Source organism: Neomonachus schauinslandi, chromosome 14, assembly GCF_002201575.2.
Source record: "Neomonachus schauinslandi chromosome 14, ASM220157v2, whole genome shotgun sequence".
NCBI classification, from domain to species: domain Eukaryota; kingdom Metazoa; phylum Chordata; class Mammalia; order Carnivora; family Phocidae; genus Neomonachus; species Neomonachus schauinslandi.
Window position 1 is genome coordinate 56,273,123 of NC_058416.1, and position 12,312 is coordinate 56,285,434.

Below are 12,312 nucleotides of genomic sequence, written 5' to 3' on the forward strand. Positions count from 1 at the left end.
ATCGAGCCCCGCGTCTGGCTTCTTGCTCTGCGGGAAGCCTGCTTCTCCCTCTCCTGCTCTCCCTGCTTGTGTTCTCTCTCTGGCTGTCTCTCTCTCTGTCAAATAAATAAAATGTTAAAAAAAAAAAAGTCATTTTTTCAAGACAATCAGGCAGAACTTCAGAACAGTGCACCATAATTAAGATGGCTGGATAGCTACGGCTCTCAACATACCTATCCACCTTTACTCAATTTGCAGGAAAACATTCAGCAGTAAATAAAGCCAAGTTTAATAGTTAAACCCACAAATAACTGCATGCTCTATAAAAACAGATAAATACCCAGAGAACTAATGACTGTAGGCCTTTTCCGGGGCAGATTTATTTCCTTTACATTTTTTCTTCTATTTAAAAAAATTCTCGGGCGCCTGGGTGGCTCAGCGTTAAGCGTCTGCCTTTGGCTCAGGTCATGATCCCAGGGTCCAGGGATCGAGTCCCACATCGGGCTCCCTGCTCGGTGGGAGGCCTGCTTCTCCCTCTCCCACTCCCCCTGCTTGTGTTCCTGCTCTTGCTATCTCTCTCTCTGTCAAATAAATAAAATCTTTAAAAAAAAAAATTCTCATAAGAATGTTCATTCCATCGAGTCATAGGTCCATCTCTTGGAGGAGAAGCAGGTGTCCTCAGGTTTCTATTATTTGTCCAGTGCAAGGTGAAGATCAGGCGCCTTTCTTTTGACCATACATGTAACCCCAGGTATCCAGTGCTCCCTCCCTCCCCCGTCTCCCTGCTTGCCCATCCCCACTTCTCCTCCCAGGTGACCCAGAGGAGGGCACAGTCAGGCAAGCCTGAGGAGGAGGATGGAGCTTATTATCTATTTCTAACTAGGAAAGGTGACTTCATTTATGGTTTAGCCCAGAGCGTTTTCTCACAGGTTTCTATGTGCACTCCTACTTTAAGTTATCTTTTCTCTCGTTTGGTGGAAGTTATGTAGTCTCTTTTCTTTTTTTATTTTTCTGTCCTCATACTCCCTCTCCTAACTTCCTCCCAGATAACAAAAGGCAGAATGGTGAATCCCAGTAGGTTCTCTCCTCCCTCTTGAGATGGTGTTGGGGAGAGTCTTTGTTTGAATGTGCATATAGTGAACCCAGGTGTGGTTACTCACACTTTTGGTTGTCTTTTCTCATAATTTGGACATGATGGTTGTCTTTTTAAAAATTTTCTCCATTTGCTTTCTTCGTTAGTGCTGTTTTGATGGGGAGGGGGGTTGGATTATAGAAAAGAATATATGTTATTCCTGGAATATCTCTCTCTCCAGTCACCACTCATGTGAATGTTGCTGGGAATCTTTTTTCCTACTTTTAAGTTATGTTTTGTTCACCGTATTAGGTTTTAGGAAAGAGAGATTTGATCATCTGACTTAACTTTCCCATTTAATCCCAGAATATAACACCAATTGTTTATAGAAATAATATAAATTTTTTTATATTAAAAATTATCCCCAGTCTGCTCCCTGCTAGTATTTAACCTTTAGTTCCCTTAACTTAAGCGCACAAATCCTTTACTTCTGAAAACAAATCAACTTTCTCTCTCAAGAATATTCCCTGAGCTTTCCAGTGGTAGAAGATTGTTTTTTTTTTCTCATCTTTTAAAATGGGAAAAAGATTTGAATAGATACTTCACCCAAAAAGATGTGGATGGGAAATAAACTCATGAAGGGTGCTCATCAGTATCACTAGTGATTATGGAAATACAAATAAAGCCACAGTGAGATATTTCCACATAACCTATGGAATGACTAAAATTAAAAAGACTGCTAAGGGTGCAAAACAGCTGATGCTCTCCTGCACTGCTGGTGGGAATGTAAAATGGCCCATCCACTTTGGAAAATAATGTGGCAATTTCTTAAAATGTTATGCATATACCTACCACAGACCCAGCTGTTCTACTCATACATAATATATATTCATACAAAGACTGAGTCACAAATGTTTCTAGCACAATAGCCCAAATGTTTCTAGCACAATAGACTGAGTCACAAATGCTTCTAGCACAAGAGGAACAGTTTTTACTTACAGATAAATGGATGAACAAATTCTGGCATATCCATACAACAGAATATTACTCAGCAATAAAAAGCAATGAACTATTGATATGTACAACATGGATGGATCCCAAAGTGGTTATGCCATGTGAAAGAAGCCAGACCAAAAAGATTCAATTTATGTAAAATTATGGAAAACGTAACTAACCTATAGTAAGGGAAAGAAGATTGTGATTGCCTGGGGACCTGGGGATGGATGAGGAGAGGAGGGAAGGAGAGGTTAACAAAGGGATATAAGAACATTTTTGTGGTGCTGGTTTTGGTCATTATCTTGACTATGGTGATGGTTTCACAGGCCTACATATTTGTCAAAACAACATCAAACTGTAGACTTTACTCTTTAAATATTTGCAGTTAATTGTATGTCATAGCTCAATAAACCCTTAAAAAAGAGTCCACATGACATCTTATGATTTTATTAATATCCAAAGTGTTTATTTTTCAATAAGTTACTTAAATAGTCTGTTTACGTATTATATGCAGTTGACTCTTGACTCTAAATCACAAATGCCACTGAATTTGGCATTTACAAAAGTCTTACAATGCAGTCTAACATCATAACAAACCTCTACAAATCACTTCTTGTATAGATAAGATGTGCAGTCCACAAAAATGAATTAGTCATTCAAGGTGTTAGTCTACTGAAAAAGCAAAGTAGTTGATCTAGTTTATTTCCGTGTCTTAAGTGAAAATCAAATGGCTGCACTTGCTATTGATTCCTAATTCACTGCAGAATACAATCATAGCATCTGTTAAAAACAATGTCAGTTACATCTGTGTTTGTTTCGTGGAAAAGAAAATCTAAAGAACTTTAATTTAAAGAAGTAGGAGTTTGTTTTAATCACAAAACAAGTAACTGCTGGTGGGTAGACCATCGCTGGTACAAGTGCAATACAACGCAATGCCAGTGTTAGCATGAACTTCTACCTTTTTACTTTTATGCTGCCACCATAGCATGCGGATTTAATCCTTATGCTTACAAAATGGTTAGCAAACTCTGGATACCATGTTGATGTTCCCGATAGGAACATGTGTCACCTGACTAACCGTTACTGATAGAAAACCTTAGCTGTCCTGGAAAACCTTTATGGTAGAATTTCTGTTATTGCTAATTGACTGACTTTTGCACTCTTAACATTATTTGTTTTTCTTTTCTTATTTTAGTTGCCTGAATCTCATTCCTTCATAAATGAGGGGGGTTTTTTTGTTTACCCTGCCGATTTTTGAATTTTTGAATTTTTAATTTATTTCGAATCTTTTCCTGGAGTTCTGAACTTTCATGAGGATCTGCCGTTTATTTCATTCATTTTGGTCTCTGCTCGACAAGTTCTTTCCACCTGAGAACTGTTTTTTTCCCATCTAGTTTCTGGACAATGTCTTCTGTTACGTCTTAAGTCATTTTTTTCTCCCTATTTTCTGTGCCCCACCCCCCTCCCCAAGCACATATTAGATGGTTGTTGCCAGGCTTAAATTGAATTTCGGTATCTTCTTCTTTTTTATTTTTTTTAGAGATGGGGGAGGAGGAAAAGGGAAGGGCAGAGGGAAAGAGAAAGAGAGAGAATCTTAAGCAGGCTCCACCCCCAGGGTGGACCCTGATGCAGGGCTCCATCTCACGACCCTGAGATCATGACCTGAACCAAAATCAAGAGTTAGACGCTTAACCAACTGAGCCACCCAGGCGCCCCTGAATTTCAGTATCTTCTAAATTTCCTCTCATGTTAGTCTGTTTGCTCTGTTTCTTCATCTTTATTTTCCAGATTAGTGGTTTTTTTCTTGGTCATGAATGTAGTTTTTTAGCTTGTCTCACTCTTTTTCTAAATTTCAGTAAACAAATTCTTATTTCTCAAGAACAACTTTTTCCCCATTATTGCAGCTGTGGGTTCTTGGTTCGTAGCAGCAATAGCCCCTTAAATCACACTGAAGAGAAGAATTAAATTTTTTTAAGGAATCACATTATTTTTATGTTTTTTACTGAGGTATAATTTACAAACAGTAAGTGCATGTATTTTAGGTGTGTAATTCAATTAGTTCCAACATGTTTTTACCCATACAACCAAGTCCATCAAAACAGAACATTTCCATCACAGCAGAAATCTCTCTGAGGCCCTTCCCAGCCAATTGTCCTCCTGCTCCTACCCAGGCAAGCCCTATGGTGATTTCTAACACCTTAGGTTGGTTTTAACTCTCACATAAATAGAACTATAAATACAAAATGCACTCTTGTATCTGCCTTTTTTTCACTTACAGTAACTTTTAGATTTATCCATTTGCTGCATGTGATAGAAGTTTGGTTCTTTTATTACTACTAGTAATCTATTACATAAATATACTACTATTGGTATATCTATTCACCTGATGATGGACATTTGGTTTGTTTCCAGTTTTGAGCAGTTATGCCTAATGCCACCATGAACATTGATTTCACGTAAAGGATGTGTATTGTCATTTCTCTTGAGTAAAGGTGCAATGTAATTCAGAGTTTTGACAAACAAGCCACCCACAGGTCATCACCCATAGCTCATAAACTCAGCAAGGAATAATTTAGTAGGTAAATAAAAAATAACTAAATTCTAAAAACATCTATACAGAGAAACAACAACAAAAACTAATTTTTGTGTATATATCCCAAGTAGAGGATGTTGTGAACTAAAGCTTGGTCCTCACGGGTGAACTCATACATAAAAATAATAGACTACCATATAAATTTTTTTTCAATACTTTCAGTATCAACTTAGATACAAATATTTAGGTTTTTTCCCCAGTTATTTTTCAAATATAAACATCTTGTGTGGAGAAATGTCAGCTTTTGGAATGTGTAATAATAAGTGACACAAACAGTAAAGTGTCTCCCTGAGTGTGAGAACCATCTGGTCAGGGAAGTGCACATCTCTCGTTGAGAGACAGCAAGTGTTTCAGGTTTTAGGTTTTGCCTCCAGTGCAGAGAGAGCTTCTGACCGGGACTATGGATCCAGGGTGTGTTTCCCTTTCCAGCTCCCCAGTCCCTCCCTTTTATTGATGTCCATTGAGAATACTATCACAGCAAGAGGGTGAGATGATCCACCAGATGCTCCCTCCAAGGAAGCATAGGGTAGAAAGTGTTCTACAAGGCGGAAGGTACCAGCACACTCTTAGGTGGAATTATACAGCTCTGTGGGCCCCTGAAGTTCTCTGTAGAATCATAGCACAGACTTTATTAATTTTTAATTGATGAGAAAATTGCTGTATATTTCCTCTGCACTTGAGTAGATCAGTTTTCCCAAAGGCTGAAATTATTGATTGTGTGTTCTTGGAAGTGGGGTGTACTTAACTTTGAAGTGTGTAGAGGAGGCAGGTAGGTTAGTAAACATTATCCACAGATGCCAAACCAATGACAGGGATGAAAAACCTAATTTATTACTTCCAGGCAAAACTGATTTCTTTCAGGCTCCCCTCCATGTCTTTTTTAGGCCTCCTGATTTCCTTCTCTCTTAGACCCGTATACTCATGCTAGGATCCCACCCTCCAAGGCAGTTAGTTCATTTTATTTAGACTACATATTGGGGGATGTTCCTGCATTTAAAAGGTTGGTCTACTTGGCTTCTATTTTGCAAACATTTTTAACTATTTACCTGGGACCCTTTCATACTCTTTGTACAATTCTGTTATTTGTTTTTTCCTCCCTCTCTAGAAATTTTCTTTTATGCTACTCTTAGGTAGAGGTTTTTATTTTACCAAACCAATTCTGTCTGTTTTTCATCTAGAAATTTCTGAGTTGGTCCACTACGGAATTCTTTTTTTTTTTTTTTTTTTAATTTTATTATGTTATGTTAGTCACCATACAGTACATCATTGGTTTTTGATGTGGTGATCCACGATCCATTGTTTTCGTATAACACCCAGTGCTCCATGCAGTATGTGCCCTCCTTAATACCCATCACCACGCTAACCAATCCCCCCTCCCCCTCCCCTCTAAAACCCTGTTTGTTTCTCAGAGTCCATAGTCTCTGATGGTTCATCTCTCCCTCCAATTCCCCCCCGACACACCATTTTTCCCTTCCTTCTCCTAATGTCCTCCAAGCATGGAGGACATTCCTTATGTTCCACAAATAAGTGAAACCATATGATAATTGACTTTCTCTGCTTGGCTTATTTCACTTAGCATAATCTCCTCCAGTCCCATCCATGTTGATGTAAAAGTTGGGTATTCATCCTTTCTGATGGCTGAGTAATATTCCATTGCATATATGGACCACATCTTCTTTATCCATTCATCTGTTGAAGGGCATCTCGGCTCTTTCCACAGTTTGGCTATCGCGGACATCGCTGCTATGAACATTGGGGTGCATATGGCCCTTCTTTTCACTACATCTGTGTCTTTGGGGTAAATACCTAGTAGTGCAATTGCTGGGTCATAGGGTAGCTCTATTTTTAAATTTCTGAGGCACCTCCATACTGTTTTCCAGAGTGGCTGTACCAACTTGCATTCCCACCAACAGTGTAAGAGGATTCCCCTTTCTCCACAACCTCTCCAACATATGTTGTTTCTTTCCCTGTCCATTTTTGACATTCTAACTGGTGTAAGGTGGTATCTCAATGTGGTTTTGATTTGGATTTCCCTGATGGCTAAGGATGATGAACATTTTTTCATGTGTCTGTTAGCCATTTGTTTGTCTTCTTCAGAGAAGTGTCTTTTCATATCTTCTGCCCACTTTTTGACTTGATTATTTGTTTGTTGGGTGTTGAGTTTGAGAAGTTCTTTATAGATCTTGGATACCAGCCCTTTATCTGTAGTGTCATTTGCAAATATCTTCTCCCATTCTGTGGGTTGCCTCTTTGTTTTGTTGACTGTTTCCTTTGCTGTACAGAAGCTTTTTATCTTGATGAAGTCCCAAAAGTTCATTTTTGCTATTGTTTCACTAACTTTTAGAGATGTATCTTGAAAGAAGTTGCTGTGGGCGATGTCAAAGAGGTTACTGCCTATGTTCTCTAGGATTTTGATGGATTCCTATCTCACATTGAGGTCTTTCATCCACTTTGAGTTTATCTTTGTGAATGGTGTTAGAGAATGGTCGAGTTTCATTCTTCTGCATGTGGCTCTCTAATTTTCCCAGCACCATTTTTTTCCATTGCATGTTTTTTCCTGCTTTGTCAAAGATTATTTGACCATAGAGTTGAGGGTCCATATCTGGGTTCTCTGTTCTGTTCCATTGCTCTGTATGTCTGTTTTTGTGCCAGTACCATGCTGTCTTGGTGATCACAGCTTTGTAATATAGCTTGAAATCGGGCAACGTGATGCCCCCAGCTTTGTTTTTCTTCTTCAACATCTCCTTGGCGATTCGGGGTCTTTTCTGATTCCACGAAAATTTTAGGATTGTTTGTTCCAGCACTTTGAAAAATGTCATTGGAATTTTTATCGGGATGGCACTGAAGGTATAGATTGCTCTGGGTAACATAGACATTTTAACAGTGTTTATTCTTCTGATCCATGAGCATGGAATATTTTTCCATCTTTTTGTGTCTTCTTCAATTTCTTTCATGAATGTTTTGTAGTTTCTGGAGTATAGATCCTTTACCTTTTGGTTAGGTTTATTCCAAGGTATCTTACGGTTTTTGGTGCTATTGTAAATGGAATCGTTTCTCTAATTTCTCTTTCTACAGTTGCGTTGTTAGTGTATAAGAAAGCAACTGATTTCTGTGCATTGATTTTGTATCCTGCCACATTACTGAATTGCTGGATGAGTTCTAGTAATTTGGGGGTGGAGTCTTTTGGGTTTTCCACATAAAGTATCATGTCGTCCGCGAAAAGAGAGAGTTTGACGTCTTCTTTGCCAACTTGAATACCTTTTATTTCTTTTTGTTGTCTGATTGCTGTTGCTAGGATTTCTAATACTATGTTGAACAGTAGTGGTGAGAGTGGGCATCCTTGACGTGTTCCTGATCTTAAGGGAAAGGTTCTCAGCTTTTCCCCATTGAGGATGATATTTGCTGTGGGTTTTTCATAGATGGATTTTATGAACTTGAGGAATGTTCCCTCTATCCCTGTACTCTGAATAGTTTTAATCAGGAAAGGATGTTGTATTTTGTCGAATGCTTTTTCTGCATCAATTGAGAGGACCATATGGTTCTTCTCCCTCCTCTTATTAATGTGTTCTATCACATTGATTGATTTGCGAATGTTGAACCACCCTTGCATCCCAGGGATAAATCCCACTTGGTCGTGGTGGATGATCTTTTTAATGTATTGTTGGATCCTATTAGCTAGGATTTTGTTGAGGATTTTGGAATCCATATTCATCAGGGATATCGGTCTGAAATTCTCCTTTTTGATGGGGTCTTTGCCTGGTTTGGGGCGTAAGGTAGTGCTGGCCTCATAGAATGAGTTTGGAAGTTTTCCTTCTGTTTCTATTTTCTGAAACAGCTTCAGTAGAATAGGTATTATTTCTTCTTTGAATGTTTGGTAGAATTCCCCAGGGAATCCATCAGGCCCTGGACTCTTGTTTTTTGGGAGGTTTTTGATCACTGCTTCAATCTCGTTACTGGTTATTGGCCTATTCAGGTTGTCAGTTTCTTCCTGTTTCAGTCTTGGCAGCTTATAGGTTTCCAGGAGGGCCTCCATTTCATCCAGATTGCTCAGTTTATTGGCATATAGTTGTTGATAATAATTTCTGATAATTGTTTTTATTTCCTTGGTGTTAGTCATGATTTCTCCCCTTTCATTCATAATTTTATTAATTTGGGTCCTTTCTCTTTTCTTTTGGATAAGTCTGGCCAGTGGTTTATCGATCTTATTAATTCTTTCAAAGAACCAACTTCTAGTTTCGTTGATCTGATCTACTGTGTTTCTGGTTTCTAATTTATTGATTTCTGCTCTAATTTTAATTATTTCTCTTCTAATGAGTGGCTTAGGCGTCGTTTGTTGCTTTTTCTCTAGTTCTTTAAGGTGTAGAGTTAGTTGGTGAATTCGGGGTTTTCTGTTTTTTTGAGTGAGGTTTGGATGGCTATGTATTCCGCCCTTAGGACCGCCTTTCAGTATCCATAGGTTTTGGACCGATGTGTTCTCGTTCTCATTGATTTCCATGAATTGTTTAAGTTCTTCTTTGATTTCCTGGTTGACCCAAACATTCTTTTTTTTTTTTTTTTTAAGATTTTATTTATTTATTTGAGAGAGAGAATGAGAGAGAGAGAGAGAGAGCACATGAGAGGGGGGAGGGTCAGAGGGAGAAGCAGACTCCCTGCTGAGCAGGGAGCCCGATGCGGGACTTGATTCTGGGACTCCAGGATCATGACCTGAGCCGAAGGCAGTCGCTTAACCAACTGAGCCACCCAGGCTCCCTGACCCAAACATTCTTGAGCAGAGTGGTCTTTAGCTTCCAAGTGTTTGAATTTCTGCCAATTTTTTTCTTGTGATTGAGTTCCAGTTTTAGAGCATTGTGGTCTGAGAATATGCAGGGAATATTCTCAATCTTTTGGTATCGGTTGAGACCTGATTTGTGGCCCAGTATATCGTCTATTCTGGAGAAAGTTCCATGTGCGCTCGAGAAGAATGAGTATTCTGTTATTTTGGGGTGGAATGTTCTGTAAATATCTATGAGGTCCATCTGGTCCAATGTATCATTCAAAGCTCTTGTTTCCTTGTTGATTTTCTGCTTAGATGATCTGTCCATTGCTGAGAGTGGAGTATTGAGGTCTCCTACAATTAACGTATTGTTATCAGTATGACTCTTTATTTCGGTTCACAGTTGGCTTATGTAGATGGCTGCTCCCATGTTGGGGGCATAGATATTTACAATTGTTAGATCTTCTTGTTGGATAGACCCTTTAAGAATGATATAGTGTCCTTCTGTGTCTCTAATTACACTCTTTAGTTTAAAATCTAATTTGTCTGATATAAGAATTGCTACCCCAGCTTTCTTTTGAGGTCCACTGGCATGGAAGATGGATCTCCATCCCTTCACTTTCAGTCTGGATGTATCTTTAGGTTCAAAATGAGTCTTTTGTAGACTGCATATGGATGGTTCCTATCTTTTTATCCAATCTGCAACCCTGTGCCATTTTATGGGAGCGTTTAGGCTATTCACGTTGAGAGTGATTATTGAAAGATATGAATTAATTGTCATCATGTTGCCTGTGAAGATGTTGTTTATATAGATTGTCCCTGTAAATTTCTGTTGTATATCACTCTTGGGGTCTTTCTCCTTTTATAGAACCCCTCTTAATATTTCTTGCAGGGCCGGCTTTGTGGTCACATATTCTTGCAGTTTCTGTCGGTCATGGAAGCTCTGCATCTCTCCATCCATTCTAAATGAAAGTCTTGCCAGATAAAGTATTCTTGGCTGCATATTCTTCTTGTTTAGTACCCTGAATATGTCTTGCCAGGCCTTTCTGGCTTGCCAGGTCTCTGTGGATAGGTCTGACGTTATTCTGATGTTCCTCCCTCTGTACGTAAGGAATCTCTTCCCCCTAACTGCCCTTAAGATGGTTTCCTTGGTTCTAAGATTTGCGAGTTTTACTATTACATGCCGGGGTGTTGGCCTGTTTTCCTTGATCTTGGGAGGGGTCCTCTCTGCCTCTAGGACGCGAATGTTTGTTTCATTCCCCAGATTAGGGAAGTTCTCAGCTACGATTTGCTCAAATACATCTTCTGGTCCTCTCTCTCTCCAGTCCCTCCAGGATTCCAATTATTCTGACATTGGAATGCTTCATGGTGTCACTTACTTCTCTGATTCTATTTTCATGGATTCTGAGTTGTTTTTCCCTGGCCTCCTCTTTTCCCTTTTTATCTGTTATATTGTCTTCCAGGTCGCTTCTTCGCTCTTCTGCCTCAGTTACCCTAGCTGTTAGATTATCTAGATTGAATTGGATCTCATTGATGGCATTTTTAAGTTCTGCCAATTTACCTTTCATTTCTGCCCATAGAGACTCTATGTTGCCATTAACTGATTTCTCCATTCTAGCCATTGTCTTCACAATTGCTAGCCTGAATTCCATCTCCGACATCTTGGTTATATCTGCATCCATTTGTAAATCTGCAGCATAAGTCATAATCTCTGAGTCTTTTCTGTTTGGGGGCTCCTCCTCCTACTCATTCTGTTGATGGGTGTTTGAGGGAATGTATAGAGTCCAAATTATTGACCAGAACCCAAGCAAGATGCACCTGTTTTCTTGGGACCTTAGGGTTGCTGGCCTCTTGTTTTCCCAGCCTGTCTTCTGGGGGAGGGGCCTGCTGCGCTGTTACTCAGGCAACCCTGTTCTGGCGGAGTTGCCCTGCACCCCTGTGGCGGGGGATGGGCTCAGCGGGAATCAGTCTTTGGGGCTTTTGTTCTCTGGCGCCTTTCCCTGGCGGCTTTCCGCATCTCTTCGGCAAGTCAGAGCAGAAGAGACCGTTTCCAACCCTCTGCCTCAGAGCAGAGAGACCGCAGTCTGTTCTTCAGTGAGCTCTCCAGGCCACACTGTCTCCATTTCTGTCCATGCTGCTATAAACTGCAGCATCCTGGGTTGTGCACCCCTCCGCAGCACTCCCAGTCCTGCCTCCAGGTCGGGGCATGTCTCTGCCCTTTGTGCTTCTAAAACTGCCAGCCGTTCCCAGTTTGCGTGCGCGCGACCCCGCTGCTCCGGGTTTCCGCCCCGGGGGGCTGCCCTAAAATACTTTTCCCGCCGCTACCGGTCTGCGAGTCTGTGCCCTGTCCGCAGTGTGCGAGGCTGTCGTTCACGGGCGGTGTAGGATCCCCACGGCCAGGCACCCTCCTGCTGCTGTTTATCCTCTGGTATCTGCCCGCAGAATCACGGCTCCCTGCTTCGTACCTCAAAAGGAACCGCCTGCGATACTCTGTAGAGATCCAGATCTTCTTACATCTCAGGCTGGTTTCGTGGGTGCTCAGATTGGTCTGGTAGATATCCACTTCAAATCTGGGGACCAGTTGAAATAGGGTCCCCTCCTCCTCCGCCATCTTTCCTGCTATGGAATTCTTTTCTGGTTTCCAGTGCTATCAAAAATGACCTCCTTTAAAACGTATAAAATATATACGTTATATATAATAACGTAATATATAATAAAATATATACGTTATATAAAACATATATACAAATATATAAATATAAACATGTTATATGTATATAAAACATATATATATGTTTTATATATGTTTTCTGCCATTTTTAGTGATGAGGGTGGGAGGGGAGGTAGGTAATTGTCAGTCCGCCATCTTATACTAGTTCTCATGTTTTATTTGTCCCTTTAAAAAAAAGGTTCTTGGGG

The 12,312-nt window shown here is 40.1% G+C and overlaps 1 protein-coding gene across 1 annotated transcript in view; it reads left to right on the forward strand.

Moving 5' to 3' along the window:
* The window catches only part of ARHGAP28 (Rho GTPase activating protein 28), a 215,243-nt gene that overhangs the window by 143,872 nt on the left and 59,059 nt on the right, over window positions 1-12,312 (forward strand). The gene's annotated exons all lie outside the window — the stretch shown is intronic.